The 27,377-nt window shown below is 34.0% G+C and overlaps 1 protein-coding gene across 2 annotated transcripts in view; it reads right to left on the bottom strand.

Annotated features, from left to right (window-relative positions):
• SLCO5A1 (solute carrier organic anion transporter family member 5A1) overlaps positions 1 to 27,377 on the bottom strand; it is a 395,082-nt gene that overhangs the window by 228,465 nt on the left and 139,240 nt on the right. The gene's annotated exons all lie outside the window — the stretch shown is intronic.

The following is a 27,377-nucleotide window of genomic DNA, read 5'->3' as shown; positions in this document are numbered from 1 at the left end:
GGCCCTCTCTCTGGGTGTAGATGACTCTCTTCATCACTGAACAATTGGAACTGGTTTGAATCATCTCATTGTTGAAGAGAGCCACATCCATCAGAACTGATCATCTTATAGTCTTATTGTTGCCGTGTATAATGATCTCCTGGTTCTGTCCATTTCCCTTAGCATCAGTTCATGTAAGTTTCTCCAGGTTTCTTACAGAACAATAATATTCCATAGCATTCATATACTACAACTTATTCAGCCATTCTCCAAATGATAAGCATCCATTCAGTTTCCAGTTTCTTGCCACTACAAAAAGGGTTAGGACGTGGCTCTTTTCAACAATGAGGTGATTCAGTACAGTTTCAATGGTCTTGTGTTGGAGAGAGCCATCTGCACCCAGAGAGAGAGCTGTGGGGACTGAATGTGGATCACAACATAGTATTTTTACCTTTTTGTTATTGTTCATTTGCTTACTTTTTGTTTTTTCTCATTTTTTTCCTTTTTGATTTGATCTTTCTCACACAGCATGATAATTGTGGAAGTATGTATAAAAGAACTGCATATATTTAACATATATTGGATTATTTGCCATGTAAGGGAGAAGAGAGGGGAAAGGGAAAACATTTAGAACACAAGACTTTGCAAGAGGGAAGGTTGAAAACTTTCTTTGCATATATTTTGAAATAAAAAGCTATTATTTTTAAAAAAGAATTCATAGTTTATAATGTATCTTTGTGCTATATGAAACAAAGACACAGAATCACCCAACTAAGAATCCACTATTTTATTTTTTTTCTGGATTGAAAGCTCTATTATTTGTTATCAATTTTTACCATATTTATTGATTTTTAACATGTTAAAAATATATGTTAAATACAAAATATGTATACATATTTACACGATGTTCATGCTACACAAGAAAAATCAGATCAAAAAGGAAAAAAATGAGAAAGAAAACAAAACGCAAGCAAGCAACAACAAAAAGAGTAAAAATGCTATGTTGTGATCTACACTCAGTTCCCACAATCCGCTCTCAGAGTGTTGATGGCTTTCTATATCACAAGTTCATTGGAACTGACCTCAATCATCTCAGTGTTGAAAAGAGTCACCTCCATTAGGATTGATCATCATATAATCTTGTTGTTTCCATGTACAATGATCTCCTGGTTCTGCTCATTTCACTTAGCATCAGTTCATATAAGTCTCTCTAGGCCTTTCTGAAATCATCTTTCTGATCATTTCTTATAGAACATCAATAGAATCCAATATTTTCGAAGAAAGTCAAATGGGTAAATCAATCCAGGAAAGAAACTTCTGCATTTTTAATTTCTTGATGTCTTTTTGCTACATTTTGCAGTTTCAGAGTTGTTTCCCTGAAGTTTTCTGCTTTAAATTACATCTTTGACATCTCATAAAAGATATGGTCCAGCCTTTTTAGTGAAATACTTCCTGCTTAGAAGAATGGAGAATGCTTGAGCAAAAGGGCAATGAACCTCTCCAGGGTAATGACAAAGAAAATGAAATTACTTTTACTACTTTCTAGTCTATAAAAAGGTCATATGGACGGACTGATCATTTCAGGACAAATTTAGCTCCTCCTGAAAATTGCTGGATACAGAATTGACTCTATCTTTAGATTTGACTTCCCCATCTGAAACTGGAAAAAGACACAAAAGATTCAAAATCAAGATTAAAAAGCTGGAGATTGTTTGGCCTAACAAAAGAAATTCACAGTTAATAGACTATCTTCAAAAACTCTAGGTTATATGATAGAGACCAATGATGAATATACTGTCCTTCTACAGCAAAGATGATGCAATGGATTAGCTTTAACAAAATGGTCAAATTAATGCCTCAATCAAAGATTTAGAGCTTAAAGGTCATTTAATGCAAAAAAAAATTATACAGATGAGGAAATTGAGACCCAAAGATGATAAGGAATTTGCCTATGGATGTATAGGTGGCAATTTTAGAACTCAGGTCCTCAAATTCCTAAGTCTTTCCATTATGTTATAACTACCTCAGACCACACAATAGATTCAAGAGCTTGAACATGGAACTAGCCATTCATTCAGGCGTAAATAACCCTCATTTAAATGACTCAAATCCCTCTTTCATCCCTTAACCTCCATTTCCTATATACTTTTTTAAATGTCCTTTTATTACAATCCCAATGTCACCACTCTAATTCAGACTTACTTTGTTATTATTATTCTTCCTTCTTTTTCTAAAATAATCAATGACATCAGGCAGAGCCAAGATGGAGGAGAGGACACATTTCTTTCTGAGCTCTCCTACTACCCTCACACTAATTACCAAATCCAGCCTCTGAATTAGCTCTGGACTGGCAGAATCCACAGATAGTGGGAATGTAATAAACTACCAGCAAAAGATAATTTTGAAGATCTCCAGAAAAGGTCTGTTTCAATCAGCATGGAGGGAGGTGGGCCAAGTGCAAGTAGGCCGAGAACAGATGCCCAGCGTAGGCAATGCACAAACCCGCATGGCAGAGTATCTATGGGAAAGAATCTACTGCAGTACTGCCCATTCTGCCCTGGTTGCAAGCCAATAGATAGATCAGCAGAGAAGTTATAAAACATCCAAAACAAACACACAAAAGTAAATAGTGAACCTCAAAATGCCAGAATCTCACAGGACCTGGCCACGCCCACCCAGCATCAGGAGTGAGTCAGCACTGACCCAATACAGCTCCAGTTGCTTACAGAGGAAGCTTAGACAACCTCCTTTGCCCTACACGCACATCTCAACTTTAAAAAAAAAAAATGGGTAAAAAACAAAAAGAACTCTGACCATAGATAAGTTTTTACAGTGAAAGAGAAGAACAGATTTCAAACACTGAGGAGATTAAAAGCAAATCTCATCTACAGATGAAGCCCCAAAGGGTGATATAACTTGGTCCCCATCACACAAGTCTCTCCTAGAAGAATCTTAAAAGAGAGCTAAAAGAAAAATAGGGAAAGGAAATGAAAAATTTGCAAGAGGGTTTGAAAAAGGCATATAACCTGTCAGATTGGCTAGAATGACAGGGAAAGATAATGTGGAATGTTGGAGGGGATGTGGGAAAACAGGGACACTGATACATTGTTGGTGGAATTGTGAACACATCCAGCCATTCGGGAGAGTGATTTGGAACTATGCTCAAAAAGTTATCAAACTGTGCATACCCTTTGATCCAGCAGTGTTTCTATTGGGCTTATACCCCAAAGAGATACTAAAGAAGGGAAAGGGACTTGTATGTGACAAAATGTTTGTGGCAGCCCTGTTTGTAGTGGCTAGAAGCTGGAAAATGAATGGATGCCCATCAATTGGAGAATGGTTCAGTAAATTGTGGTATATGAACATTATGGAATATTATTGTTCTGTAAGGAATGACCAGCAGGATGAATACAGAGAGGACTGGCGAGACTTACATGAACTGATGCTAAGTGAAATGAGCAGAACCAGGAGATCATTATATATCTCAACAATGATACTGTTTGAGGATGTATTCTGATGGAAGTGGATCTCTTAATAAAGAGAGCTAATTCAGTTTCAATTGATCAAGGATGGACAGCAACAGCTACACCCAAAGAAAGAACACTGGGAAATGAATATAAACTGCTTGCATTTTTTGTTTTTCTTCCCAGGTTATTTATACCTTCTGAATCCAATTCTCCCTGTGCAACAAGAAAACTGTTCAGTTCTGCACACATACATTGTATCTAGGTTATACTGTAACCTATTTAACATGTAAAGGAAGGCTTGCCATCTGGGAGAGGGGGTGGAGGGAGGGAGGGGAAAAATCAGAACAGAAGTGAATTCAAGGGATAATGCTGTAAGAAATTACCCTGGGATAGGTTCTGTTAATAAAATGTTATTTAAAAGAAAAGAAAAAGGCATATAACTCATTAAAAGATAGATTTGATAAAAATGGAAAAATGAAAACAACTCCCAGAAAAACAAAATTTGTAAAAAGAAAAAAGAAAGTAACTCCTTAAAAAAAAGAATTTGTGAAATGGAAAAATAATGGAAAAAACAAAACAACTCATTTAAAAATTCAATTAGACAAATACAAAAAGAAGTTAAAAAAAAAAAAAAAAGTAAATGAAGAAAATAATTCCGTAAAATTCAGAACTGGACAAATGGAAATGAATGACTCAATGAAACAACAAAGGATCAATCAAGCAAAACCCAAAGTGAAAAAATAGGAAAAAATGTAAAATACCTCATTGATAAAACAACTGATTCCCTAAAAAAAAATCAACAAAAATCTATTAGAAATAACCCACAACTTTAGCAAAATTTCATGATACAAAATAAATCCACATAAATCATCAGCATTTTTATACATCACTAACAGAACCCAACAACAAGAGAGACAAAGAAAAATTCCACTTAAAATAACTGTAGATATAATACAAAATATTTGGGAACCTATTTGCAAAGGAAAAGTCAGGAACTATATGAGCAAAACTACAAAACATTTTCCACACAAATAAAATCAGATCTAATCAATTGGAAAAATATCAAGTGCTCATGAGTAGGTTGAACAAATATAATAAAAATGACAAACTACTTAAATTAATCTACTTATTTAGTGCTATACCAATCAAACTCCCAAGAAACTATTTTACTTACCTAGAAATAATAACAAAATTCATCTGGAAGAACAAAAGGTCAAGAATTTCAAGGGAATTAATGAAAAAAAAAAAAAAAAAAGCAAATGAAGGTGGCCTAGCTATGCCAGATCTAAAACTAATTATAAAGCAGTGGTCATCAAAACCATTTGGTACTGGCTAAGAAATAGAGCAGTTGATCAATGGAATAGGTTAGGTTCACAGAACAAAATAGTCAATGACTATAGCAATCTAGTGTTTGACAAATCCCAAGACCCCAGCTTTGGGGATAAGAATTCACTATTTGACAAAAAAGGCTGGGAAAATTGGTATGGTATTCAAGATTATCTTGAATGGTAGTATGGTAGAAACTAGGCATTGACCCACACATAACACCATATACCAAGATAAGGTCAAAATGGGTTCATGATTTAAACATAAATAATGATATTATAAACAAATTAGAAGACTATAGGATAGTTCACCTCTCACATCTGTGGAGAAGGAAGGAAGGAATGTGTGGCCAAAAAAGATCATTATTGAACACAAAAAAAAATAATTTTGATTATATTAAGTTAAAAAGTTTTTGTACAAACAAAACTAATACAGACAAGATTAGAAGGGAAGCAATGAACTGGGAAAACATTTTTACATTCAAAGGTTCTGATAAAGGCCTCATTTCTCAAACATATAGAGAATTTACTCAAATGTATAAGAATTCAAGCCATTCTCCAATTGATAAATGGTCAAAGGATATGAACAGACAATTTTCAGATGAAGAAATTGAAACTATTTCTAGTCATATTAAAAGGTGCTCCAAATCACTATTGATCAGAGAAATGCAAATTAAGGCAATTCTGAGATACCACTACACACCTGTCAAGATTGGCTAGGATGACAGCAAAAGATAATGACAAATGTTGGAGGGGATGTGGGAAAACTGGGACATTGATACATTGTTGATGGAGTTGTGAATGGATCCAACCATTCTGGAGAGCAATTTGGAACTATACTCAAAGAGCTATCAAACTGTGCATACCCTTTGATCCAGCAGTGTTTCTGTTTCCACTAGGCCTATATCTCAAAGAGATCTTAAAGAAGGGAAAGGGACCCACCATATGTGCAAAAATGATTGTGGCAGCCCTTTTTGTAGTGGCCAGAAACTGGAAATTGAATGGATGCCCATCAATTGGAGAATGGCTGAATAAGTTATGGTATGTGAGTGTTATAGAATATTATTGTTCTGTAAGAAATGACCAGCAGGATGATTTCAGAGAGCCCTGGAGAGATTTACATGAAGTGATACTGAGTGAAATGAGCATAACCAGGAGATCACTATACATGGCAACAAGAAGACTATACAATGATCAATTCTGATGATCTCTTCAACAATGATATGATTCAAACCAATTCCAATTGTTCAGTGACATCTAAAGAGAGGACTGTGGGAACTGAGTGTGGACCTCAACATAGCATTCTCACTCTCTCTGTTGATGTTTGCTTGCATTTTTTGTTTTCTTTCCCAGTTTTTTTCCCTTCTTGATCTGATTTTTCCTGTGCAGCAAGATAACTATATAAATATGTATACCTATATTGGATTTAACATATAATTTAACGTATTTAACATGTATTGGAGTACACCATCTAGGGGAGGGGGTAGAGGGAAGGAGGGGATAATTTGAAACAGAAGCTTGTGCAAGGGTCAATGTTGAAAAATTATCCATGCATATGTTTTGTAAATAAAAAGCTTTAATAAAAAAAGGAATCAATGACATCATGAAATTGATATCTTGACTGGCATAGGAATTAAAGTGAGGCAGAGTTGCATAAAGTCATCAACCTCATTCTTTCTTCCAGAGTTACTGAAATCCAATGGCAAGTCAAAAATCAAGATGACTGTCAATGACCTGGGATACAGTAGATGAACCTTGGTTTTTCTGATATGTGACCAAGCTCTAAGTTTTAGCCATCACATTCATGACCATTAGAATAAATCATTCTCAATTGCTCATTCCACCAGTGAAAGTCTTTACATGCTTGTGGCAGACATCCTGCTAACTCACCAATGCATCTCAGATCTATTGGTCACTCTCAATGTAGTTTAGTCTGCCTGCCGAAATGGGTTTTAGCAGGATATGGTTAATACACATGCTGCATACAGCTTCTTGAAGCCAAAAGTGAGAGCTAAGTGATAGATGAATAAATATCAAATGTGGATTAGCAGCTCTGAAAAGAGCTCTGGCAAGTCCTCCTAACAGTGGTACTAGTCCTCCCTGAATATCCCATATATTCATTTCTATCTCATACTTCTTAACTAAGTTGTCTCCAGGATTCCAGTCTACCCTATATTGAATGAGGGATGTCCCATACAAAGGCACAGAGATAGCAGATGAAATGTAGTGTAGGGAGAATAAATAGCAGGCTAGTTTGATTAGACTGTAACACAGGTGAAGGGAAGTGGTATATAAAAAGATTAGTAAGGTGGGTTGAGCCAGGTTGTAAAGAGTTTTAAAATACCAAACAGAGAAGTTCTAGAAGGAACAAGAAGCCACTGGAGTTTGAGTATCATGTGGCAAATAAGGTTCTGTGAGGGAGACTGCAGAAAATACAGAAAAGTAAAAGCAACTCTGGGATGAATGTTGATTGTAATTCCAAGAGTAACCTGGACAGTCAGTTCTCAAAGAAAAAAATTAAAATTATCAATAGCAGATGGGGGAAAAAATGCTCCAAATGATTAATAATTGGAGAAATGCACATTTTAAAGGCAATTCTGAGATTTCATTTCACACCCTTTAGAACTGCAAAGTTGACAAAAGGAAAACAAAAAGGTTGGAGGGATGCCTGAGAAAACAAGTACCTTAATGTACTGTTAGTGGAGCTCTGAACTTGTCTAGCTCTTCTGAAAAGCAACTTGGAACTATGACTAAAAAGCTATTAAGCTATAGCTGTGCATATCCTTTGAACAAGTAATATGATTACCATATTTATAGCCCCAAAAGAAATCAAAGAAACAGGAAAAAATCTATAGGTATGAAAACATTTCCAGTAATTTTTTTCCTATTGGCAAAAAATTGAAAATTGAGGGAGTCCCTATCAACTAGGAAGTAGCTAAAAAAAAATTATGGTATATGAATATAATGAAATACTACTGTGCTGTAAGAAATGATGAAAGGAATGATGCCACAGAAACTTTTGAAGACTTGTATGAACTGATGCAAAAAAAAAAAAAAAAAAAAAAAAGGAAGAGAGAACTTGGAGGACAATTTATACAATAATAATAGTATCATAAAGTCAGACAACTTTGAAAGACTTAGGAATTGTATCAGATTGCTTGCTATCTTGGAGAAGAGGAAAGGGACAAAAAGAGAAAAAATAAAAGTCAAAATATTATAAAAGTAAATGCTGAAGACTTTATTTACATGTAATAGAAAAAAATAAAATACTATTATGTAGGGGGGAGGGGAGAAAAGCATGGGATTCTAATCACAATTATTAACCACAATTCCAGAGAACACATGATGAGATGTTACCCACCTCCTGACAGAGAATAGATTTAGGATGCAAATTGAGACATATATACATATATATGTGTGTATACATACATATACATACATATCTTTTCTATATTTGGAAATTACCAATGAAGAAATGTTTTTCTTAATGATTAATATTTGTTACAAGGGGATTGCTTCTCTCTTTTTTTCTCCAGTGGAGAAGAATAAAAAGAAGAGAAAACAGATTTTTGCTCATTGAAAAAAATCAATTAAGTTTTTTTTAAATCTTCAGTGACATTTAATTAAGCCAAGTTAAAAACAAAAACCACAAAACCTTAACTAGGCTAAGGGGCAAGTTCAATGTCAATGAACCCAACTAATATGCCAAATTTTCTCAGAAAGGTGAAATGGGAAAAGGAACAGAAAATCAGTAACTGAATTAAACTAGTCAACAAGTCAAGATAACCTTGAATCCTACAGCTAAGCAGGTGTTGCTAGGTAGAGGCAATTTTCTAATTTCTTTACCCCAGTTTCATTTTTTGAAAATATTAGTGATAGTGGTTTTTAAATAAATGGTTTAATTTTCATTTAAAAAGCACAACTATTATGTGTATAGGTGGCAAATTATATAAAAGGAAAAAAATGGTTTTTTACTGTTTGTTTCTGTTTATATCTCTCTCTCTGGTCTTAGATGGATTTTACCCAATAGAAAAAATGGCACAATGTTATGAATCTGATGATATAAAAAATATATTGACTCAAGACAATTACATCACCCTTGTTTGTAATTTTGAAAAACTGGAAACAACCTGTCAAACAACTGAGCAGGAGATAAACAACAGGTACATCAATATAAAGGAATATTATGATGCAGTTAAAAAGTAGAAAAGATCTAAATAAATTCATTCAATTTTATATAATAATATGAGAGAAAGCAGAACCAGATATATATTCGTTAAAACAGAACAAAAGGAAAACATTTAAATTCAAGAATGAATTGACAAAGCTAATAGAAGGTACAGCTAACTATTCTTAAGTAATAAAATTATTTTACTATCTTTTTCTGAAGATCATTTAAAATCTAATCTGTTCTAAGTATGACAGGTTAATTCTATTCAACAAGTATTTATTAAAGATCTAACCAGATACTGCGCTAAATGTTAGGGATAGCCCTGGGGATACAAATACAAGTGTAAAAAAATAATCCTCATCTTCCAGGAGTTAACTTAACAATCTAAGAAAGATAATACACAAAAGAAAATTGAAAAGCCTGGGGAGAGACATGGATAAGAGGTCCTGGCTCAAGAAAACAGGATGAAGACTTTCAAAGAAATCTAAAAGTAGGGTAGGTAGCAAAAAAGAAAAACTGTACTAAGCCCCTTTGCTAAACAGAGGTTCTCTATAAAGTACTCTTACAGATTTGGAACATGCATTTATTCTCTCTAGTTTCAGAAAGAAGATCTAGGAACAATGCCCATAAATTACAAAGAGGAAGATTTTACTTCATAAAAAAAAAAAAAATCCTTATATTTTTTGTTGTTGTTCAGTCATTTTCTGTCATGTGCAATTCTTCAAGACCACATTTGGGGTTTTCTTGCAAAAATACTGGAATGGTTTGCTATTTTCTTCTGGAGCTCATTTTACCGATAAAGAAATGGAAGCAAATAGCTAAGAAGTGTCTGAGCCCAGATTTGAACTCACAAAGATGAATCTTCCTGACTCTAGGCCCGAACCTCTACTAAATGTGCCACCTAGCTGTCTTCTTCCTATTTATTCAAAAATGGAATAGCCTTCCTTGGGAGATAATGAGCTTCTGATCCCTGAAAGTATTCAAGCAGAAGCTGGATAACCACCTTTTAAGAGATGAAAGGAATTGTTATACTGAGAATTGGATTGAGATTAGATTATATCTAAGGTCTCTTCCAACTCTAACATACAAAAATTCATTTTATTAATTTATCATATTTTGTATCTTACATGTATACATATTACACATATATCTAATTTCATTTTATAATTGTCACATGTGTAATTATATATATGTTCTATATCCTATAAATGATATAGTAATTTGTATGTCTTTATTTCATTATTATATTTATCATTTATTAATAAATTTATTATTGTGAGTGTTCATAATGTTATATTAATTTGTATATCTTTATTTCATTATTATATTTATCTTTTATTAATAAATTTCTTATTGTAAATGTTCATAAAAGTCATATAATGTATGTCCTAACAATTATCAATAACATAATTTCTGTAGCTAAATGTTGTCAATGTTCCTAACAGTGAGATCAGTATCATGATGTAACTTGGCCTTCAACCAACAAATAAGAAAAATATTTAGACAGAAAAGATAACTTATAAAACAGTTCCTTAAATTTTCAGGCAACTTTTATTGACAGGTGAACTGAGTATTTCATAATCTATTGACAGAAGGCTGTGAAATTGTTTCTCACATTCAATATCCTCAATTGATTTGTCTGGAGCTTTTCTGCCTCATCCCCTGCCCCCATTCTCCAAGCTTCTGACAGCATGAGTAAGAAAACTGGAAACAGGACCTGAACTCCTTTGTCCTGAAAACACTATTTGAGACAAAGTTTATTTTAAATAGTGACATGGTGAAAGGCTTATTGAACAAAAAGAATGGATGACCAGTCATAAGGCTGATGGTTCCTGAGTGAATAGGTTTATTATTGTTTGTGTTATTGTTGTTATTGTTATTCCAGTTATTTGTATCATCTATGATTTAGTCTTTTTTTTTTTTTTTTTTTTGCTTTGGAGAGACCTGGAGATAAATTAAGCAAATAAGTATTTATGGCCATAGCTAAAGTGGGCAAGCAAAATGAGGAGAGATAATGACAAGCATGAAGAAAGAGACTATAATTATCTTTGCATGTTCTGTTCTCTCAGCAAATAGCCTACAATAAGTCTCTTTAATGGACACAGTTCAAGATACTTCTCTTGGAAAGAACTACACAGATGTTCCTGATCTTAATGCCTGTTAACAACTATCTAAATGGCTGACATAGACTTGAGACTTATTTTGCTTGAATCTCTCCTCCAGTTCATTTACCTGTGTTCTTTCAGAATGCAGAGGGAAAATGATCTGTCCTGGAATGTGTTTGGGTTTTTTGCTTTTTTGTTTTGTTTTGTTTTTGTTTTTCATTCAGAATGCACTTAGTACTGTAGAATAGGCTGTGGTGATTGCATGAGGAGGGGCAGAGGCGACTATGGAGGCTACTAATGGACCCCTGTGTCAAAAACAATAAGTTAGAGGTCACAGCTGTGGTCCTTTCTCTCCTCCTTGGTCAGAAAGATAAGAGCTGGGTTTCAGATCAATTTCTAAGCATCCATATTTAACATATTGACATTTGAAAGCCAAAAGGAAATCCTTTTTTTGGAATGCATTTGCATTCCAGAGGGGACATGTTGGTTTCAGATAACTACTTGGCTGTTCATAAGGGTTCTTAGGCTCAAAGGAGATAATGCATGTAAAGGCTTTTGGCAAATTTTAAGCCCTGCAGAAATGTCAAATACTATTATTGCTGTTTATTCTATTCAGTAGCTGTGTAATAGTTACTTATATTTACAAGATTTGTATTTATAAGGTTGCACACTTTAAAGTTATGTAAAGTGTTTTCCTCAAGACGATCCTGAGACTCCACTCTCCCCTTTTAAAAGAAAAGTTTAAAATTTGGACAAAATAGGTAAGAAAAAGAAGAGAAAACATTATTTTCACTCTAGGGATGTCATTAGGTGGATAACTGAGATATTTAAGCAAATTTAATTAAGCATCATGATCTTTACTGCAGATATGGAATATGCAAATAATGTCAAATGCAGTTAAGATGTTGGTTAATTTTAATGAAATGTTTATTTGATTTTTCATTCTTTAATATTCTATTTCTCCATTTTATATAAAATATGCAAATAAGATAAAGGAGGGAAAGAGATATATTTGGAAATGAAGGTACCTGCAAATACAAACTACATTTAAAAAAGATAAAGAAACAAATTGGTTTCTAGTTTTCTTGGGGAGGAGGGAAGATAAAAGAAGGGAGAAAAAATCTGAAACATAAAATCTTATAAAAATGGATGGTGAAAACTAACTTGATATGTTTTGAGAAAAGTAATATACCATTGAGGAGAAAAAAAGAAACAAATTGTTAATTGATTTTTAGGTACCATCTTATGGTTCAGGAGAAACTAAAGCCATGCTACAATTTGCATTCAGAATCAAACATTTCACTCCTATTGTTTCTGACAAACCTAAAAATCAAAGCCTTTTTTTAAAAAATTCCAGTCATAATGTAAAAATGTTAAACATGATTGTACCTAAATAATCTCTATCAGATTCCCTACTGTCTTGGAGAGGGCAGGAGGGAAGGAAAAGAAGAAAAAATCTAGAGTTCAAAATTTTACAATGATGAATGTTGAAAACTGTCTTTGCATATACTTGAGGAAAAAAGAAATTACTATTATGTTTTTAAAAAGAAAAAAAAGGAAAGAAAAAAGGAGATAATCCATTTATTTTTGAAATATTCAAAAGGCAATGCCATATCCTGAGCTTAAATTACATTTGATATCCTTTGTTTTTCAGATTTTATATTGACTCCCAAAGAAGCTGTCACATTTCTGGCATTATTAGCATCCCTCAGAAGAAATGATTAAGGAATTCATATATCTGAGAAAAATGTGCTTGGTGGAGATGGTTGACATGAATAATGAAACTGTTCAACTGAAACAAATTCAAAGGAAGTTAACTGACACTCAGAGAGAATTGAGGCATCTTTATTTCCAACAAGAACTAGATTACTACAAATGCAATTCTATTTAGACAATCCTATGGAGTAGAACCTATTTCAATTAACAGAAAACAACCAGCAAGGAAATGTGTATCCTTGGCTGCTGTACCTATGTCAGGCTTTTAGAATGGGATAGAAGAAGATAAACAGATCTTGGAATAAAACTAAAGCTTATGATTAGGATAAATAGAAAACTCACAGATCCTTTCAGAAAATTTAGATATTAATTACTTTGGGCAACTCTTTTTTTTTTCCATAGGAGAAAATAAATCTCTAGATTTTATCCCTTCCCAACCCCCCACCCATTTATTATAATCTCATACACTGAGCAGTTATTCTTTCAGTCATCAAAATCTGAATTTTTCAATTTAATGGCCAGGCCGCCATGGAAACAGTGGATAAACCCTTTCCAATTAGGCCATTAAGGATATTGGTTTTGCTTTACTGTTTAACGGGAAATGTTTGTTGCTAATGCCAGCTTGATGTCCCTAACCAAAGTAATGGAAGTAGAACTCCCCATGCTGAGCCACATAGGCCCCTGTGAGGTTGCAGAAGCAGGTGGCTTACTGTCATGGGGGGAAGTGGAGAGGAAGATGGGGGAGGGTTTTGTTTCCACTCAATCTTCTGTTTCTCTCTCACACTAAACAGTATTGGATGTGAATAAGGCAAGGTGGGAGAAATTGTGCCCTTCCAAGTCTAAAAATCTATTGAAAAGCAAAGCAGGAAACTATACAGACCAAATGCTACTCTAAAAGATATTTATTTGATCAACAGATCTTAATTTTCTAAAACACTTCCCAGAAGAGGACATGCTGTAATTTATTGACTGAAATTCAGGTGGAGAAACAGCATGGCTGGAAGTTTTTATATTGCTTTTAGTTATTTATGAATAGCTGGGATGTAAAAATGGAAAACAACAGATCTGCTCATTGACCTTATACAAATTGTCCCCAATCTGTCTTTACATCCTTATCTTTCCTTGTTTGCCTATAGAGACTCTTAATTTCAGCCAAAGCTGTTCTCCACATAGTCCTTAATATATTCTACCTCTTAGGGTAATAGAGCACTGGCCCTGGAGTTAAGAGGATCTGAGTTCAAATCCTACATCAGACACATCACTTTCTTGCTGCATGACTACAGGCTAGTCATTTAACCCCAACTGCCTACCAAATATATATCATCCCGTATCTACTACATCTTTGCTTACCTGCACCTGGAATGACACTCCCACAGCACCTATTCTACCTTTCCTTCGAGATCCAGCTAGAATCCTATCTGTTCATAGGCAGGTAGGTAGTACAGGGTATAGAGCATGGAGTCAGGAAGATCTGAGTTCAAAAGAAGCCTCAGGACATTTATTACCTGTGGGAGCCTGGGTAAATCATTCTGTTTTCCAGATTTTCCTCAAATGTAAAATTGGGGTTAATAAAAGAATCTCCTTCCCAGGATTGTTGTGAGGATCAAATGAGTTAATATTTGCAAAACACTTAGCACATTGCCTGGCACACATAGTAGATACTTAATAAATGCTTGTTTCCTTCCTTCCTTTCCAAAACCATCCCCAATCATCCTATACAGGAATGGTCTATTCCCTCCTTTGAAATCTCTTAATGTATGTCATTCACTTGGTACTTACCTCTGATTTCCTTGTACAATCAGTTATATTCTCCTATGCATACATCTAAATCAATCCCAGAAGTATTTATTAAGGCAGCAAATAAAATGGTGCACTTGGATCTAGAAAATATCTGAATCCTAATCCTATCTCAGACACAGACACTGGCCAAATTATTTCACTTCTGTCAGCCTAAACTTTATCACCTATAAAATGTGGATAATAAAAACACCTATCTCTTAGAGTTGTGAGGATGATATATTTTCCTTTTTTTTTTTTTACATATATAGCTTTTTATTTATGATATATACATGGGTAATTTTTTTCAGCATTGACAATTGCCAAACCTTTTGTTCCAATTTTTCCCCTCCTTCCTCTCACCCTCTCCCCAGATGGCAGGTAGACCAGTACATGTTAAATATGTTACAATATATGTATACATTGTCCATAGTTATTTTGCTGCACAAGGAGAATCAGACTTTGAAATAATATACAATTAACTTGTGAAGGAAATAAAAAATGCAAGCAGACAAAAACAGAGGGATTGGGAATTCTATGTAGTGGTTTATAGTCATCTCCCTGGGTTCTTTCCCTGGGTATAGCTGGTTCAATTCATTACTGCTCTATTAGAACTGATTTGTTTCATGTCATTGTTGAAGATGGCCACATTCATCAGAATTGATCATCATATAGTATTGTTGTTGAAGTACATAATGATCTCCTGGTCCTGCTCATTTCACTCAGCATCACTTCATGTAAGTCTCTCCAGACCTCTCTGTATTCATCCTGCTGGTCATTTCTTACAGAACAATAATATTTCAAAACATTCATATACCACAATTTATTCAGCCATTTTCCAATTGATGGGCAGAGGATGATGTATTTTCAAAGTGCTTTGCAAATCCCTAAAGAGCAATATAAATTCTAGCTATTGTTACTATTATTGTGTGCATTCTGTATGTTAGACTCTGAGGAAATGAAGACAAAATGAAATCCTATCTCTAACATCAAAGATCTTATAAGTTATAAATGTTAACTCCCCAACTAGATAACAATACTCCTTGAGGGCAAGGACTACTTAATTTCTTGTATTTGTTATTCTTCCTTATTTTGTGGAGATATTTAATAAACCAAGAATAGCTATAATATTTAAGGCTTAATTCCCATAAGTTTTGCCTTCAAATATCATTTTAACATATGCTGTTAGAGAAATCAGTATTATTATTACTACTGATGTGTGTGGGAATCTATATAAATAAATCTTTTTTCTCTTGGTTTAGACTTGCAAAAGTCTCTAAATAAATTTCCTCAAACAAGCCAAATATACAGAGATCTGCTCTGCAACTAATAGAACACTGAGAGTTTAAGTAATTTGCCTATATTCCAAAGCTAATTATGTGTGTCAAAGGCAGAACCTCACCATCTGCCTGCGTTTAATAGGTCCTATATCTGTAGAATGGCCCATCCATGTGTGTGTCAAAGAGCTTATCATTGTGTGTGATTTGAAGGGAGGAAGAACTGATATTTATTGTCTCTTCTTCCTTTAAAGGAAGGTTTCATTCCTGTCAGGAGAAAAAGCAAAGAAGTTCAAAGACTTGGACGCAAAGCAAATCAATCTGTTCCCCTTAAATATTGTTCATCTAGGAAATATAATTGGGTTCAAGCTAATTTTTGATCACTTTGTCATCTGAGGGGAAAGGAAATCCCAAGCTCTATATCCAAGGCTTGGCCCCTTTCCCATTTTATACTAGTTTCTACAATAACACAACATAGTAAATAGCAAAAAATAAAATAAAAAATAATAAAAAAAATTTTTTAAGTTGTTCAAACATAGAAAAACAGAAATCTAAGAAGATATGTATAGGAGGATATGCACTAGACAATACAGAGTGAAAGAGCTCTCTCACTGGGAAAATTCAGCTCAACCAAAAGAGAATATCCTTGATCTCACCCAAGAAGAAACTCTTCAAAGCTTCTAGAATAGCAAGTTGGGAGGGAAAGGGATTCATGATGGAAACATCCCACTCCTCTCATGTCTTCCCAAAGTTTTTTCTTTCAGCAACCTGAAGTAGGATTGACTTCTTCCATCTTCTCTCTTGAATCTGGCATTCAATTAAATACCACTCTCAATGGAGACTGTCACTTGGAGAGTCCTGAAGGAAGACTCAAAGGGAACTCTCATTTGAATTTCCAAAAGAGACTGGCTGAGAACTGAAGCTCTTGCTTCTTGAAAACTTTCTCCAGTTTCTCATGCAGGCACAGCATTCATCTCCCATATGAGAGAGTCCCATACCAGTGGCCTTTGGGAGAGGGGTTCATACAGAAGCTACTTTTTTATCATGAAATTCTGAAACGGGAGTAGGATGAGTTGGTGAGTAAGCAATTAAACCATCTCCTCTAGACAGCATCATAAAAATAACAACACTTCAGCAGTACTTGATAGTTACAAAATACTATACATATATTATAATCTCATTTGATTTTTGTAGCACTTCTATGAAACAGTTGTTATTTTCCATTTTATAGATGAAACAGAGTAGAAGAGTCATTTGATCAATGTCACAAGTCTAGTGGGTATCAGAGATGGGACTAGAATCCACATAATTTTATAGAAACCTACTGAATTTTTACAATTGAAATACATTTATGTTTGGGGAAAAAGCTTGAATGTTGTCATCTTTGGATAACTATCCCAAAGTTAAAAAAAAAAAAAATCAATGAAATCCAATGTGGAGAAAAGCCGCTGGTGATAATGGATCAAGCCAATGATTCATTTTCATTTAATTGATGCTTGTTCTAAGTTGCCCTTCTTAAATTGATGAGTTACAATTCTGTACCATTTTACAATTTACAAAGAAAATTCCTCGAAATAATCCTGTCATGTGAGCAAGGAAAATATTATTACATCTATTTTACAGATGAATAAAGTAAGGCTCAGAAAAACAGAATTTGAGTTAGAAACAAAGATGTACTGATGAATGTTACAACCAGCTCTCAGGGTACAAAAGAATAGATCAATTAATAAACACCTATTAAGCATATGATAGGCATTGCATTAAGAGCTAGGAATACAAAGAGAGATGAAAGACAGTCCTTATCCTTAAAGAGTTTACAATCTAGTGAGGGAAACAACACTGAAGCAAATAAATGCAAAGTGCACTATATACAGGATATATAAGGGAAGGTTAAGAGAGAGAAGGTACTGATTAAGAGGGTTTGGAGAACACTTCCTGTAGAATATAGAATTTTAATTGGGACTTAAAGGAAATCAGGGAGATAATTGGAGTGGAGGAGTGAGAGCATTCTAAGCATGGAGGACAGCCATAGAAAATGTCCTAAATCAATAAATGGAGTATCTTATTTGTGGAACAGCAAGAAGGTCAATGTCACTGGATCATAGAGTTGTGTGGAAGGTGTTAAGATGTAGGAAAACTGGAGAGGTGGGAGAACAATAGATTTTGAAGGGCTTGAACCAAGCAGACATTTTGTATTTGATCCTTATATTTAATTAGTTGTATTTGATTTGTATTTGAGGCAATAGGAAGTCACCAAAATTGATTAGGGGAGTAGAGGTGAGTATTGCATGATCAGATCTGAATCACCTTAGTAGATGAATGGCAGATGGATGGAGTGGATAGAGACTTGAGGCAAGCAGACCTATAATCAGCAAGCTATTGCAATAATCAAGGAAGTTTGTGCAGAGTTAAGATGAAACTTTAGGGTGAGAGGCTTGTGGGGAGCAGAGGAAATATAAAGATGGCACTTTCAAGTTTAATATACATTATTAATATTTTCCATCACTTAAGTATAATCAACAACACAATAAGTCCTAATTTGAAGTTTTTGTCAATTTCAGAAGTGTAAATACTCATATAGAAAATTAAACAATTAGCTCTTTCCCCCATTAGAAGGGACCTCAGAAATCACTTAAACCAACTCATACCCAATTACATGATTTATCCATGGTCATATAGCCAATAAGTGGCAAATGACTTAAAAACAGATTTTCTTACTACTTATCCAGTACTCTTGCCACTGGGAGGGGAGACTTTCAAATAAATTATTCTCTTCAAGACAGTCAAAAATGTCTATCTGACCAAGGTTTTCTCTCACTTTGGAGCCCACTCTTTCAATAGGATATAGTTAAACAAGACTTGTGGATTATATGAAAACCTGTTGGGGACTATTTCCTCTAAAAGACAAAAGCAATATGGAACAATCATTTCCTCTGAACCACATTTGCCCCTTTGATTACCTACATCCACATAGCTTGTAACACCCTCACAATTTTGCATGCAAATCCTCTGTGAATATTTCCTTAAACCATGCTGATGTAACATTCTTCTGTCATTTTCAGCCTAAAATCCACTTGGAATTTGGGGTCTATTTTACTATTTATGCTGATTAATTTTTTTCTTTACCCTGCATAGTTTGAGGTTTGACCCCCTTTGTACTACCTTGCACCAGTTCCTAATGGTCCCTTTTTCCAGTGGACCATTTCTAATTCGTCAAGGTCACCAAATTCTATTCCTGTCTTCCAAGACATTAACAACTTGGCTCAGCTTAGTATTATCTGCAAATTTAATGAGCATACTCTCAGGTCCATCATCCATCAACATCACAGTCAAAGATTGTTATTAACCATCTGACTTCTTAACTCATAGATCATTGGGGCTGAAAGAGACATTTAAAGATCAACTAGCTCAACCCTTTCATTTTACATGGCTAAAGCAATGGACTTGGAGTCAGGAAGACCTACATTCAAATACTGCCTTCAAACATTAATAACATGATCCTGATATTAAGTCACATAAACTCTTGATTTCCTCTCATCTGCAAAATGGGGATGATAATGGCACCTACCTCATAGGGTTGCTGTGAAGATCAAATAAGATTTACATAAAATGCCATTCAAATGTTTAAATACTGTATAAATATTGGCTATTATTACTATAATAATAGTAACAGATATGGTGACAGAAGAATAGATAGGGATTTAGCAGCTGCTGTTGTTGTTCCTTTCCTATGATATCCAACAAAGAACCTTCATATACAGTGATAGAGCTTTTATTCATAGCCGATAACTAAAAAAAACATACATGGACAAAATCAAAAACTTCCCTGAGATCTCAATAGATTCTATTTAATGTTTTCTGCTGATCTACATGGTGAAAGCAACTGGCTTACTGTTCTATTGGGTTCTGTCTCAAAGCTCAGAAAATGTCCTGGATTCTATAATTTGGGCTTGAATACTCTATAATTTTTAGGTAAGTTTTCCCTCTCTCTCTTAGTCTCAGTTTCCTCATCTGTGAAATAAAGGGTTGGACAAGAGGAGGCCCTGACCATACTTCTGGCTCTGTGAATCTATGGCCTGCTATAAAATCACTAATATTTTAGCAAATAACTAAAAAGATTTTCCAAGCCAAGATCAAGTCAAAAAGAATGCACTAAGTGACAGAAATTTGCACTCTTCAAAAATACTTTTTGGGGAATGGCTGAATAAATTGTGGTATATGAATGTTATAGAATATTATTGTTCTGTAAGAAATGATCAGCAGGATGATTTCAGAAAGGCCTGGAGAGACTTACATGAACTGATGCTGAGTGAAATGAGCAGGACCAGGAGATCATTATTTACTTCAACAACACTACTATATGATGATCAATTCTGATGGACCTGGCCATCTTTAGCAATAAGATTGAACCAAATCAGTTCCAATAGAGCAGTAATGAACTGAACCAGCTCTACCCAGTGAAAGAACTCGGGGAGATGACTATGAACCACTACATAGAATTCCCAATCCCTCTATTTTTGTCCAGCTGCATTTTTTATTTCCTTCACAGGCTAATTGTACACTATTTCAAAGACCGATTCTTTTTGTACAGCAAAATAACTGTATGGACATGTATACATATATTGTATTTAACTTATACTTTAACATATTTAACATGTATTGTCAACCTGCCATTTGGGGGAAGGGGAAGGGGAAAAGAGGGGAAAAATTGGAACAAAAGATTTTGCAATTGTCAATGCTGAAAAATTATCCATGCAAATATCTTGTAAATAAAAAGCTATAATAAAAAAAAACTACTTTGGGGGGGTGGGGAAGAGGCAGAGAGGATATACATGGAAAAGGAAGGAAAGTAGGATCGCTTTACCTAATTAAGCATGAAATCTTAGTCATCTTTAAGAAACCCAAAATGGTGGACCACATCAGTGGTAGGATAATATAGGTGGGGAATATTGGATATAATGTCAGAATTTTATAAATGTTAGTTTTGCAAAGCTAGTGGGTTTTCTTTTTCTATTTTCTTTTTTTTTATTATTATTCATTACTATAAAGGTCAGATCTCTGGGAGAAGAAGGGTAGAATATAGTGAGCACTCTAGGGGACCATAAAAACATAAGATATCAATAAAATGTACTTTCAATAATGCTAATTATATGAAATATCCCAGGAACAAATTTGGGCATGTTTTTGTTTAACTAACAGTATATTCCAAATCTTCAAATATGTTTTTAAAATGTATTGATCCATTTTCTTTCTGCCTAGGTTAAGTCTAAAAAACCGAATTTATTGGTTGGAATTTTTTTTTTCTCTCCCAAATAAGGTTTCTAAAAAATTAAAAACCTTGACTGAACTATAAACATTTTTATAGTAAAATTGTGTCTACCATTTTTTTTTCCCACTTCAAATAAATCTCCTTTGAGAGTTACAATAAATGAACTAGATTTAAATGAGGGAGGGATGTATAAAAGGTAACCTGCCTCACTTTCTCCTCTGGAACTTTCTCTTTTGGGGTCAATGTCCAGATATAGATCAGAATGACCAGAAATGGCATTGAACATAATGGGAGTCCTTGGTTTTTTTAAGTTAAGGTACTTAAGATATTTCAGTTTGACTAAGGCGACATCCTATTAGTGATTAAGACTAGGTTAAAAAAAAAATGAGGCAGAGAGAAGACTGGGGGAACTGAGTGTGGATCACAACACAGCATTTTCACTCTTCTGTTGTTTCACTTACATTTTGTTTTCTTACTCGTTTTCTTTCCTTTTTGATTTGATTTTTCTTGTGCAGCAAGATAATTATATAAATATGTTTACATATATTAGATTTAACATATATTTTAATGTATAACATATATTGGATTATTTGCCCTCTAGGGGAGGGATTGGGGAAGGAGAAAAAATTTGGAACAAAAGATTTTGCAAGAGTCAATGTTGAAAAATTATGCATGAATATGCTTTGAAAATAAAAACCTTTAATAAAAAATGCAATTGAAAAATTGAAAAATATTTAACAAAATAAAGAAAAATACAATAGAACCAAAATAAAAGGGAAATAAGGCAGAGAATGACCTCTTATTATTATTATTAAGGAATATATCAATAAAAGATAATACCTGTTAAGTGAGGGAGGCATGTACAAGATCACCTACCTCACTTTCTCTTCTGGCACCATATGGGATCGTAGCCAGATATAGTTCAGAATAACCAGAAATGGCCCTGGACGCGCCCTTGGCTTTTTTAAGTTAAAGTCCTTAACATATTTCAGTTTGACTGAAGTAACACCCTATTAGTGATTAAGACTAGAAAAAGAAATGAGGCAGAAAATGACTTCTCTCTCTCATCAAAAAAAAAAAAAATTCAATCTGGGAGGGGGAAAACCCTCAAGGTTTCTGGGGGAAAGAAGAGGAAAGAAAATTTCATTTATTGACGGTCATATGAAATGGTTTTACAAAATTTTTAAATTATAAGATGAAATTCCAAAAGACCACTCCCATATGGATAAGGAATATATCGATAAAAGACAATACCTATTAATGTCAATAAAGACAATTGATAACCTGGACCACAAAAGATGTGAAATCTTCTCAGCTAAGAGAATGCCTTATACCAAACACCAAAACTTAGTATAAAAGTCAGGGAGTGCACATTTTAGCTACTGATGTTAAGAAAATCAATTCATTTGTACAAATGGCAAGGAACTGTTAAACCTGTTTCAGGCTGGGACCTCAAACAGTAATTATCATGTACTAGGTTCTGTCAATCAATAAAATTCATTTATTGTTTTCTGTAGTACCAGGGACTTTTCTATGTACTGGCAATATTAAAAAAAAAAAAAGACAAAAACAATTTCTGCTCTCAAGGAGCTCACATTCTAAAGCAAGAAAAGATAATGACATACATTCAAAATATCTCTATTTTGAGAGAGAATAAATAAAGGCCTAGTGACTAACTAGATAAAGATATGATCATGATCATTTTCATCTAAGAATGCAACTAGCCAAGTGACCAAAACCAAAACAATGTATATGAAAACATTTATATAAAAACAACTAATTCTGATAGACTTAATCCTTTTTTATCAAAGCTTTTTATTTTCAAAACATATGCATGGATAATTTTTCAACATTAATCCTTGCAAAACCTTGTATTCCAAATTTTCCCCTTCCCCCACCCCCTCTCCTAGATGGCAAGTAATCTAATATATGTTAAACATGTTAAATATATATATATATACATATATATATATATATATATATATATAAAATCCAATATATGTATGCATATTTGTACAATTATCATCCTGCCAAGAAAAATCAGATCAAAAAGAAAAAAAATGAGAAAAAAAGCAAAATTCATGAAACAACAAAAAAAGTGAAAAATGTTATGTTGTGATCCACACTCAGTTCCCACAGTCCTCTCTCTGAGTGTTGATGGTTCTCTTCCTCATAAGGTCATTGGAATTGGTCTCAATCATCTCATTGTTGATAAGTGCCATGTCCATCAGAATTGATCTTCGCATAATCTTGTTGTTACTGTGTACAATGACCTCCTGGTTCTGCTCATTTCACTGCGCATCAGTTCATGTAATAGACTTTCAAACTTTTGATCAATACAATGACCAACCATGATTCTAGAGGATTAATGATAAAGTATCAAATAAATGATGGAATCAAGCTACAGAATGGGATATATATTTTTCAGATAGGACAAATAAGGAAATTTATTTTGCTTGACTAGACATATTTGTTACAAAAGTTTTTTTCTTTTTTTTTCCCCAGGGGAAGAGGGATAGAAGGAAGAATAAATGTTAATTGAAAAAATGTAATTTAAAAAATAAAACTAGACTTAAAACTAGTGAATTATTTCTTTCTGTCTGGGTTATTTCAGGCAAAAAAAATTCAGACAGAAATAATTCACAGGCAAATCACATAAAATTAACATTTATTAAATATTTATTTGTGAAGAGCACTCTTTTGAGATGCCAGGAAAATACAAAGTTAAATTAAGTTACAGTCCCTGTCCTTGTAGAGCTCTTGCTAATTTAGTGAGTCAGAACAGGCCTTCCAGGAATCCAAAGAAACATGGAGAGGTTTGTTTTAAGGGATGCAGTGTAAAGTAAGCAGAATCAGAGAAACAATAAATGCAATGATTACCATTAAAAGGACATTCAAAGTTCAAAAATTTCATAATAGTAATGAACAAACTTGAACTTGGAGCAGAGATGAAAAAACAAATATAGTTCTCTCCTCTCCTTGGAGAAGTGAGAGGGGGAGGTACATGGATTCAAATAGCATTTTATATTATCAGGCATTAAGTCAGATTTCTTTTCTTAGTTGATCTGCTTTGTTATTAAGAGTAGGTCCATAGTGGTGGGGTGGAGGGAGTCATAGTACAGTGTGTGTGTATGTGTGTGTGTGTATGTGTGTGTTTATGTGTGTGTATGTGAAACACAGACATATATGTGTGTATATAATATATGTGTGTATAAACATACAGAAAAAGATAAAGAGAGATTTCTGTAAAGTAAAAACAAAAGACAAAAATAAAACTTGAGAGAAAAGAGGAAAGAGGAGAGAAGAGAGGGGGTGGTAAAGAAAAAAGACAAGGGAGGAAAAGAAAGAAGACAGAAAAAAAAAAAATGAATACAAGCCTTCCAAGATAGCAAAGCAACTTCAGTCATACAGCCTTCTAGACAAACGACAATGAGTAACTAACTACATGCTGTCCTGAAGGCCAGAAAAGGAATCTTTGGGGCTATATAGGGGAAAGCCATCCTAAATCAAGAATCTTCAAACAATAGGGAAAGGATGTTCAAATGTTGGTATCTTTTGAGTAAGACCTGTGATTTCACTGATGCAGAGAACTTCCACAAAGGAAACTTCCTCTATAATATAAAGCAGCATTTACATTGTATCTTTGTCTTAGCATTAACTTTTCCTGAGGTTTTGAGAGTTTAAATGACCTGAGTTACATAGTCCATTAGTGCAGCAAGTGAGATATAGAGCCAAATCTTGTGAAAAGCTGCATTTCTGGAAAATGTTATGGCAATAAAAAGGTATGGAGGCAAAGGTGCCCTTCTACTTTGTTCAAGCCAATCTGTGATTATATCATTTATGTTTTTTGGATAAAATTTCTCTACTTTATAATCTCAATATTCTTTTTCCCTTTTTTCCCCTTTGATGTTACCTAGAAAAATCTCAACTTTGGAAATCTCAATTTTTGTCTCACTTAAAATAAGAAAGAATGTACTTGAGTATATATAAAGGAATAGAAAGGAAGATGAGAGAAGAGTAGGAATCACTATAAGATAAGGTGGTTTTAAATATCCCATTGGTCACACAGGTAGAAAATGTCAGAAATGGGAGGTTCTCTATTTTAAGTTCAGTGTTCTGCCTACTATCTTATATCTCATGGTGAAAAATACTCTTGGATTTGGAGACAGAGAAACTGAGTTCAAATTCTGGTTTTGTTGCAAAATACGACATGACTCTTACGAAAAGATGTTCCAAATCATTGTTGATCAGAGAAATACAAATTAAGACAACTCTGAGATACCACTCTGCACCTCTCAGATTGGCTAAGATGACAGGAAAAAATAATGATGACTGTTGGAGGGGATGTGGGACCTGGGACACTGATACATTGTTGGTGGAGTTGTGAACAGATCCAACCATTCTGGAGAGCAATATGGAACTATACTCAAAAAGTTATCAAACTGTGCATACCCTGTGATTTAGCAGTGTTACAACTGGGCTTATATCCCAAAGAGATCCTAAAGAAGGGAAAGGGACCTGTATGTGCAAGAATGTTTGTGGCAGCCCTGTTTGTAGTGGCCAGAAACTGGAAATTGAAGGGATGCCCACCAATTAGAGAATGGCTGAATAAATTGTGGTATATGAATGTTATGGAATATTATTGTTCTGTAAGGAATGACCAGCAGGATGAATACAAAGAGGCTTGGAGAGACTTACATGAATTGATGCTAAGTGAAATGAGCAGAACCAGGAGATCATTATACACTTCAACAACATTACTGTATGAGGATCAATTCTGATGGATGTGGCTCTCTTCAACAAGGGGAGGATCCAAATCAGTTCCAATTGATCTGTAATGAATAGAACTAGCTACACCCAGAGAAAGAACACTGGGAAATGAGTATGGACTACAACATAACATTTCCATTCTTTCTGTTACTGTTGGCTTGAATTTTTGTTTTTTTTTTTTTCCGCCAGCTTATTTTTATCTTCTTTCTAAATCCAATCTTTCCTGTGCAACAAGATAACTGTATAAATATGTACATATATATTGTATTTATCATATACTTTAATATATTTAACATGTATGGGACTACCTGCCATATAGGGGAGAGGATGGGGGAAAAGAGGAAAAGTTGGAACAGAAGGTTTTGCAAGGGTCAATGCTGAAAAATTATCCATGCATATGTTTTGTATATTAAAAACTATAATAAAAAATAAAATTAAAAAATACTATATGACTATTAAACAAGTCATTTAGTCTCTTGAGGCCATATCCCTTTAGAATATAAGCTCCTTGAGGGCGGGGGCAGTTTAGCATAATTATATTTCTATCCTTGCTTAATAAATGCTTTATCTATTTTACTCAACAATAAAATAAGGGGCTAGGCTGATTGACTTCCCTCCTCATCTCTTCCTCCTGGATTCCCTGACTTCCTTAAAATCCTAATGAACAGCCCACATTCTACAAGAAGCCTTTTCCACTCTCCTTAATTCTAGGTTCTTTTTTCTATTGATTATTTCCAACTTATCCTATAAATTGTTTATTCATACAATTACTTACCTGTTTTCTCTCCCATTAGCTCCTTGAAATTAGGTATCATCTTTCACCTTTTCTTTTATCTCTACCATTTAGCCCAGTGACCATCGTATAATAGGGGCTTAATAAATGTTCATTAACAGATTGTCTGACTTGGATGAGCCTTATAGGTCTAAAACTATGATACTTTGTACTGATAAAAAGACATATGAGTTTAAGCTAAATCTTCACTAATTCTACAATATACTCCCAAAACTGTTATGCTTTTAAAATTAAATTGCTGATATAAATTTTTCTTATTTGAATTTGCCTTTCTGACATCAATCAATCAATCAACAAATATTTATGGCTACCTATTTCTGTAACACAATTTTCTATGTTAGGTGTTAAAAGTAGAGCTGGAGAGAATAAATACTGCTTATGTAGGATACTGATTTATTCCCCTTTAGTTAACTGAGGTTTTGCTGTAGTTAATTGTTAATACAAAGAAAAAAAATGATTGTAACTTCTATTACTATGAAAATTACATTATTAATAGCTTTAAATTACTTGCTTTTATCAAAACAGCAGCTGGCTCTTTTTTTTTTTGTGAACCTGAGTAAGACTGCAGCTAGACAGGGTCTTACTCTGCCTAGCAACTGATAGACACAAAAAAATTCTGTCATTGGCTCTCTCTCTATTTGGAACCCAGCATGAGCTCACTGGTTTTAATTTTAGCTGCTGGATTGCATCACTGCATACCAACAAGAGAGGAAGAAAGAATAGAACAGA

Source organism: Antechinus flavipes, chromosome 1, assembly GCF_016432865.1.
Source record: "Antechinus flavipes isolate AdamAnt ecotype Samford, QLD, Australia chromosome 1, AdamAnt_v2, whole genome shotgun sequence".
Classification (NCBI taxonomy): Eukaryota; Metazoa; Chordata; class Mammalia; order Dasyuromorphia; family Dasyuridae; genus Antechinus; species Antechinus flavipes.
Note: the sequence above shows the minus strand (reverse complement) of the source record. Positions and strands in the feature narration are given on the sequence as shown.